Below are 7,500 nucleotides of genomic sequence, written 5' to 3'. Positions count from 1 at the left end.
GTGGGTGGATGGAAGGATGGATGGATACATGGGTGGATGGATGGATGGATGGATGGATGGGTGGATGGATGGATGGATGGGGGGTGGGTGGATGGAAGGATGGATGGATGGGTGGATGGATGGATACATGGATGGGTGGATGGATGGATGGATGGATGGGTGAATGGATGAAGCAACTTGCTACTGTTGCCGCTTTCTTTTCTCTCTCCTCCTCTCCTCTGTTCTTCTCTCTCTCCTCCTCTCTTCTCTGTTCTTCTCTCTCTCCTTCTCTCTCCTCTGTTCTTCTCTCTCTCCTCCTCTCTCCTCTGTTCTTCTCTCTCTCCTCCTCTCTTCTCTGTTCTTCTCTCTCTCCTCCTCTCTCCTCTGTTCTCGTGTGGTTATTGTGAGGCCCGTGGAGAAGTGCTGGTGGTTTTGAACCATGGAAGATGTTGTGCTGAGTACAGTACTATAGCCTGACACTTCTGAGGCCCAAATGTGCTCCTTGGCTCTTGGGGGTGGGGAGTGGGGGGGAGGGGGGGAGTAGTATCCTCTTTGGTTCCGACAGTATGACATTTGCCTCCCCAGTTGATATCGGCTGACTTCCACATCTCCTCTCAGAATCACACCGGGCTCCCACACTTCTCATGTCCCCGCACGTTGAGATGAGACTCTGGATAAGATGACGAAGATGATTAAAGTGACGAGGGGAGGTGGGGGGACGGGGGGACGGGGGACGGAGAGAGCGCCGCTCTCATCATTAATACTTCTCAGGAGATGAAACACAAATCAAAGATAATGATAATTGAGATGTTAAAAAATGTGCTGGAAGAAGAGGGTTCTCGGGGAAGGGGGGAGAGGGGTAGAGTGGGGGGAAGAGAGGGGGGAGGAGGGGGGGTTAGGTGGGAGCAATCTTCCCTAGTAATTATTGGCCCGGCGGGGAGCGTACGGAGCGTGCAGAAGAAAGACACACTTCATTTGATAAAGTGACAGCCAATCAGATCAGCTGCGGGTGTGTGAGTGTGAGTGTGTGTGTGTGTGTGTGTGTGTGTGTGTGTGTGTGTGCTGGAAGGAGGGGTGTGTGTGTGTGTGTGTGTGTGTGCTGGAAGGAGGGGTGTGTGTGTGTGTGTGTGTGTGTGCTGGAAGGAGGGGTGTGTGTGTGTGTGTGTGTGTGTGTGCGTGTGTGCGTGCGTGGAAGCCCATCCGTGTGTGTGTGTGTGTGTGTGTGTGTGAGTGCATGCACGTGTGTGTGTGTGTGTGTGTACATGTGTGTGTGTGTGTGTGTGCGTGTGTATTTGCGTGTGTGTGTGTGTGTGTGTGCGTGTGCGTGTGTGTGTGAGGGAGAGGAGACGCCGGGCCTCCTGCGGGCCTGTGATGGGGCGTGGTAATTGAGGTGAGCAGACGAGGGCCTGTGGGACGCCCGTGTTCTCCAGGTGAGAGAGGGATGATGAAGGAGATGACACGCCGCTGATCTGAGCCAACCCCCCCCCTCCTCCTTTCCTCTGTCGCTTTCTTTCTCTCCGTTTCCTTTTTCTCCATCTTCTCCCCTCCTCTCTCTCTCTCTCTCATCTTTTCTCTTTCCCTCTCTCTCTCTCTCTCTCTCTCTTTCTCTCTCTCTCTCTCCCCTTTGCTCTTTCCCTCCACCTCTTTCCCTCCCCCTCTCTCTCTCTCTCTCTCTCTCTCTCTCTCTCTCTCTACCGTAACCTCTCTTATTCGTTTCCTCCTCTGTGTCCTTTTCTGCTCACGCTCACACTCTTCCTCTCCTACCTTAAGTCTCCAATGTGCTGACGAACAGGAAAAAAGGGATCCGGTCAGGTCTTTTCTCAAGGTGTGGAGAGACTCTCTCTTCAGAGTCATTTAGAGAAGCAGAGAGAGGCACCGAAGACAAAAGGAAACCCACATATTTGGAATAGAGATTGTTGCCGGCTTCTCTGACCTTTCCTCTCCCGGCTTACAACGTGTGTAGGAGTGAAGAGCATATGAAGGAGGAGTGTGTCATTGGAATCCAGAACCTGTATAATTGGGAGTTTTCTGTGAAATGCGTGTGCGTGTGTGTGCGTGTGTGTGTTTGTGTGTGTTTGCATTTGTGCGTATGTGTGTGTGGCGTGTCGGTGCTCTAACGGTTTGTGTGTGTTTGTATGTATGTATGTGTGTGTGTGTGTGTGTGTGTGTGTGCGTGCGTGCGTGTTTGTGTGCGTGTGTGTGGCTCATTGGTGGCAGCTGTCCTCTCTCCATACGCAAAAACAATTTAGCTAGGTGTAAATTATGTGCTAATACAGTGGCTTGTTGCCACAGGTACACACAACCCACCCACACACACACTACCACAACCCACCCACACACACACTACCACAACCCACCCACACACACACTACCACACACACACTACCACACACACTACCACACACACACTACCACACACACACTACCACACACACACTACCACAACCCACCCACACACACACTACCACAACCCACCCACACACACACTACCACAACCCACCCACACACTACCACACACACACTACCACACACACACACACTACCACACACACACTACCACACACACACTACCACAACCCACCCACACACACACTACCACACACACACTACCACACACACACTACCACAACCCACCCACACACACACACTACCACAAACACACTACCACACACACACTACCACAACCCACCCACACACACACTACCACAACCCACCCACACACACTACCGGGCCCCCCGCCTCTCTCGCCGGACTTTGAAGCGGCTCCCTGATCAAACGCACCCAGCTCCACAGTCACACACACACACGCACACACACACACACACACACACGCACACATCACCATTTTGCGGAACTCCACCCAATTTGACAGATTCTGTATTCCACTGCGGCTGCCACCCCCATTATGCTAACAGGCCCAGTGAGGACGTGTCTGTCTCTAATGTCCACCTACCGGCTGGCGCTGGTCTGGGGCCTGCTGGGGAGGGGAGATGTTGCAGAAGACAGCCAACCTGCACCTCACAGCACATTAACACAGCAGTCAATACGCGCAATTGCAAAATAAAAAGCAAAATGTGCTAAATTAGCCTTATTTACCTCAAAATAGGTTATCCATGTGAATCCACGTGTAGATTTGCCAACAATTACTATGTAAACATTTTTTGGGGGGGGGTCTAAGTCTCATCCAAGTCACATGATGCGCAAGCTAACTAATCTTCCTGTCTGCTAAACTCCGCTGCTGTTGAAATTAGGGATGCACGATATGCATTTTTTCCAACCGATACCTATAACCGATGTTTACCCGCTTCTCGTGGCCGATAACCGATATGATAACCGATATGAGAACAGATATAATTTCACAGTTGATAACCTGTAGTTCATGCACACCTGAAGGTAAGAAAGGCTATGTAGTGAGCAAAGATTGATGATTTAATATTCCATAGTGATCTCACCAAATCTAACTTACATCACTATTGTTAACACAACAAAGAGAACACTTCTGACTCTTCAAATGTTGAAATAATTTAAGCCTCTTTCACACATAGTTCCCTGTAACTTCAATGGAATCCCAAGCTGTGCCGTCCAGCCATTTTCGCCGTTCACTCATGAGTCAAATGCCGGTAGATTCGCGTCTTGCTCCCTTTAACACATGTCGGAGTTTCCCTGGTTGCGAGATCTAAACTACTAGAACTGAAAGCGGCAGGTAACAGGCACGTAACATCCATATTCTGTATATATAAATACATATATTTGACTACCAGCAAGACACCGGAGCACTCGTATCTATAACAAACGCGGAGATTGTATGAGCCGTCAGTCAGCCTTTCCGTAGAAATAAATCGCTCCGTTATATACAGTATCTAAAGTTACATGTTTTAAGGCTGATCTGTGCATGATAGTGCTGCATTATGTTGATCTATTTATATCGATCTATTCTTGCCAATTCCTTATTACCAGTGGAAAGGGCGAAGGCTACAACACTTTGAATGGAATAGCTAGGACTTTCCGTTCAGTGGAGGAAGCATGATACTCGAGTTCATCTCGCTTTTCCCCCCGTTGATGTATTAAACAATCTAAGCAATCTAAGCAGAGCAGTTGTTATTATGTCATATTATTGATGGATGTGCCATTTTTGATGGAGAGCAGTGAGCGGATGACTGGATGTGAGCATGTATTTGACTAATGCCGATAGATTCGCGTCTTGCTCCGAAACCGGAGCTGTCGGCGCAGACAGGATTTTACAGCGTTCCTTCAAACTATTGTAATTCATGAACTATATGCCCAATCTAAAAAATTCAAACAGTTTCTGAAAGCAGAGAAGTTGCACTTGTTGACCAGTTGAAGTTTGTAGGCTTATTACGGTAGTTCACCGAACTTTTGCCGAACATGTATTGCAAATTGCAAACGCACTATCTGCCTCAGAAACTCTGAAAATTATGTCCACACCGGGAAAGCCATGTTTCGCTCTCGTCTCTCCACTGCGTGGCTGTACGCAGGCGCAGCATCATGAGCGCGACAACCGGAACCGGAAATATTTCCGGCTTCATATTATCGGCTCTATATCGGCAAAAAATTAATAAAACGATAAATATTTAATAACATTAATTTTCCAATATCGGCGCCGATAATATCGTGCATCCCTAGTTGAAATACGTTTTAGCTTCAGGCAGCTACCGTATTTTCCGGAGTATAAGTCTCCGGAGTATAAGTCGCATCAGACCAAAAATGCGCCATCAAGAGGAAAAAACATATATAAGTCGCACTGGACTATAAGTCGCATTTATTTAGAATGATATATTTAACAAAATCCAAGACCAAGAACAGACATTTAATCTGGAAAGGCAAGTTTATTCAACTACACAATAGCACACAGAACAACAGGCTGAATAGAAGTCCGGTATGTTAATGTAACACATTAACAGACAGCACACACTGTGCTGAATCTTCATGCTCAGTTATTCAGCTACACAATAGCATAAAGAACATACCTGGGAGGCTGAATAGGCTAAATGAACATAACAAGCTAGCGAGTCCAACAAGCAAGTTACCAGTAAGCAAGTTCACCAAGCTACCGTTTGCTTAGCTTCAACAAGCTAATGTTTTAGTTAATTTCTTCAGTGGTATATGAGCAGCATATAGTTGTCACAAGCCCAGAGTGGCCCAGAGCGCCCTCTGTCGGCTGTAGACGGTAATGTTTACTCCTTGGTTCATGTCAGTCAGTATGAAATTATATATATTGATATATAAGTCGCACCTGACTATAAGTCGCAGGACCAGCCAAACTATGAAAAAAAGTGTGACTTATAGACTTATAATACGGTAGGTACAATTCCAGACAGCGTGGAGAACACAGTCACAGTAAACTGTTTTCAAAGTAATTATGCAGGTGTTAAGGTCAGGGCTGCCGCTACGTACACGCGCATCACTGTTAGACCACCATTAGAGCTAGCTAATATCCATTTAGCACCATCAGTGCTAGCGCTATCCCCGCCGTCAAAATGTTTCTCCTCTAAGGTTAGCGGATCATTTTCTTCGTTTTCAAGCAAAACAATTATGTGTCACCTTTTTGGGTGACAAGAGGGTGCAAACTATCACCAGTTTGCATCCCTCAAAGAAAATCCCCTGAAAGAAAATCCTCCTAAAGGGAATTTGCAAAAAAAACTAACAAAACAAGCATTTGTAGTTTTGATTGAATCAGTGTTTAGTTAGATTGAATCAGTGTTTAGTTTGATTGAATCAGTGTTTAGTTTGATTGAATCTAAGTCCATCTACTAATACGTGATCATGAATAAAAAATGAAACAAATAATAGATCCTTTTCTTCTTTCATGGAGAAAGACATCACCCACCATCGGCACAGAACAGAACAGAACAGGACAGGACAGGACAGGACAGGACAGGGCAGGACAAGAGGGGACAGGACAGGACAGGACAGGACAGGAGGGGACAGGACAGGACAAGAGGGGACAGGACAGGACAGGACAGGACAGGACAGGACAGGACAGAACAGAGGACAGGACAGGACAGGAGAGGACAGGACAGGACAGGACAGAACAGAGGACAGGACAGGACAGGACAGGACAGAACAGAGGACAGGACAGGACAGGACAGGACAGGACAGAGGACAGGACAGGACAGGAGAGGACAGGACAGGACAGGACAGGACAGGACAGGACAGGACAGGACAGGACAGGACAGGACAGGACAGAGGACAGGACAGGAGGGGAGGGGACAGGACAGGGCAGGACAGGAGAGAACAGGACAGAACAGGACAGAACAGGACAGGACAGAACAGAGGACAGGACAGGAGGGGACAGGACAGAACAGGACAGGACAGGACAGGACAGGACAGTACAGGACAGGACAGGAGGGGACAGAGGACAGGACAGGACAGGAGAGGACAGAACACAGGACAGGACAGGACAGGACAGGAGGGGACAGGACAGGACAGAGGACAGGACAGGACAGGACAGGACAGGAGGGGACAGGACAGGACAGGACAGGACAGGACAGGACAGGACAGGAGGGGACAGGACAGGACAGGACAGGACAGGAGGGGACAGGACAGGACAAGAGGGGACAGGACAGGACAGGACAGGACAGGACAGAACAGAGGACAGGACAGGACAGGAGAGGACAGGACAGGACAGGACAGAACAGAGGACAGGACAGGACAGGACAGGACAGAACAGAGGACAGGACAGGACAGGACAGGACAGGACAGGACAGGACAGAGGACAGGACAGGACAGGACAGGACAGGACAGGACAGGAGAGGACAGGACAGGACAGGACAGGACAGGACAGGACAGGACAGAGGACAGGAGGGGAGGGGACAGGACAGGGCAGGACAGGAGAGAACAGGACAGAACAGGACAGAACAGGACAGGACAGAACAGAGGACAGGACAGGAGGGGACAGGACAGAACAGGACAGGACAGGACAGGACAGGACAGGAGGGGACAGAGGACAGGACAGGACAGGAGAGGACAGAACACAGGACAGGACAGGACAGGACAGGAGGGGACAGGACAGGACAGAGGACAGGACAGGACAGGACAGGACAGGAGGGGACAGGACAGGACAGGACAGGACAGGACAGGACAGGACAGGAGGGGACAGGACAGGACAGGACAGGACAGGACAGGACAGGGACAGGACAGGAGGGGACAGGACAGGACAGGACAGGACAGGACAGGGACAGGACAGGAGAGGACAGGACATGACAGGACAGGACAGGACAGAGGACAGGACAGGACAGGACAGGACAGGACAGGACAGGACAGGACAGAACAGAACAGAACAGGACAGGACAGGACAGGAGGGGACAGGACAGGACAGGACAGGACAGGACAGGACAGGACAGGACAGAGAACAGGACAGGACAGGATAGGACAGGACAGGACAGAACAGTACAGGACAGAACAGGACAGAACAGGACAGGACAGGACAGGACAGGACAGGACAGGACAGGACAGGAAACCCATTGACCGATACGGCTTGGATGGAGGAGGAGGAGGAGT

General features: G+C 49.4%; 1 protein-coding gene across 1 annotated transcript in view; it reads left to right on the top strand.

The window, feature by feature from the left end:
• The window catches only part of ptprt (protein tyrosine phosphatase receptor type T), a gene marked incomplete at both ends in the record, with an annotated part of 296,589 nt that overhangs the window by 122,776 nt on the left and 166,313 nt on the right, over positions 1 to 7,500 (top strand). The gene's annotated exons all lie outside the window — the stretch shown is intronic.

This window comes from Nansenia antarctica, assembly GCF_963989245.1.
Source record: "Nansenia antarctica genome assembly, chromosome: 15".
Lineage (NCBI taxonomy): Eukaryota > Metazoa > Chordata > Actinopteri > Argentiniformes > Microstomatidae > Nansenia > Nansenia antarctica.
This window is presented reverse-complemented; position numbering and strand designations above follow the sequence as displayed.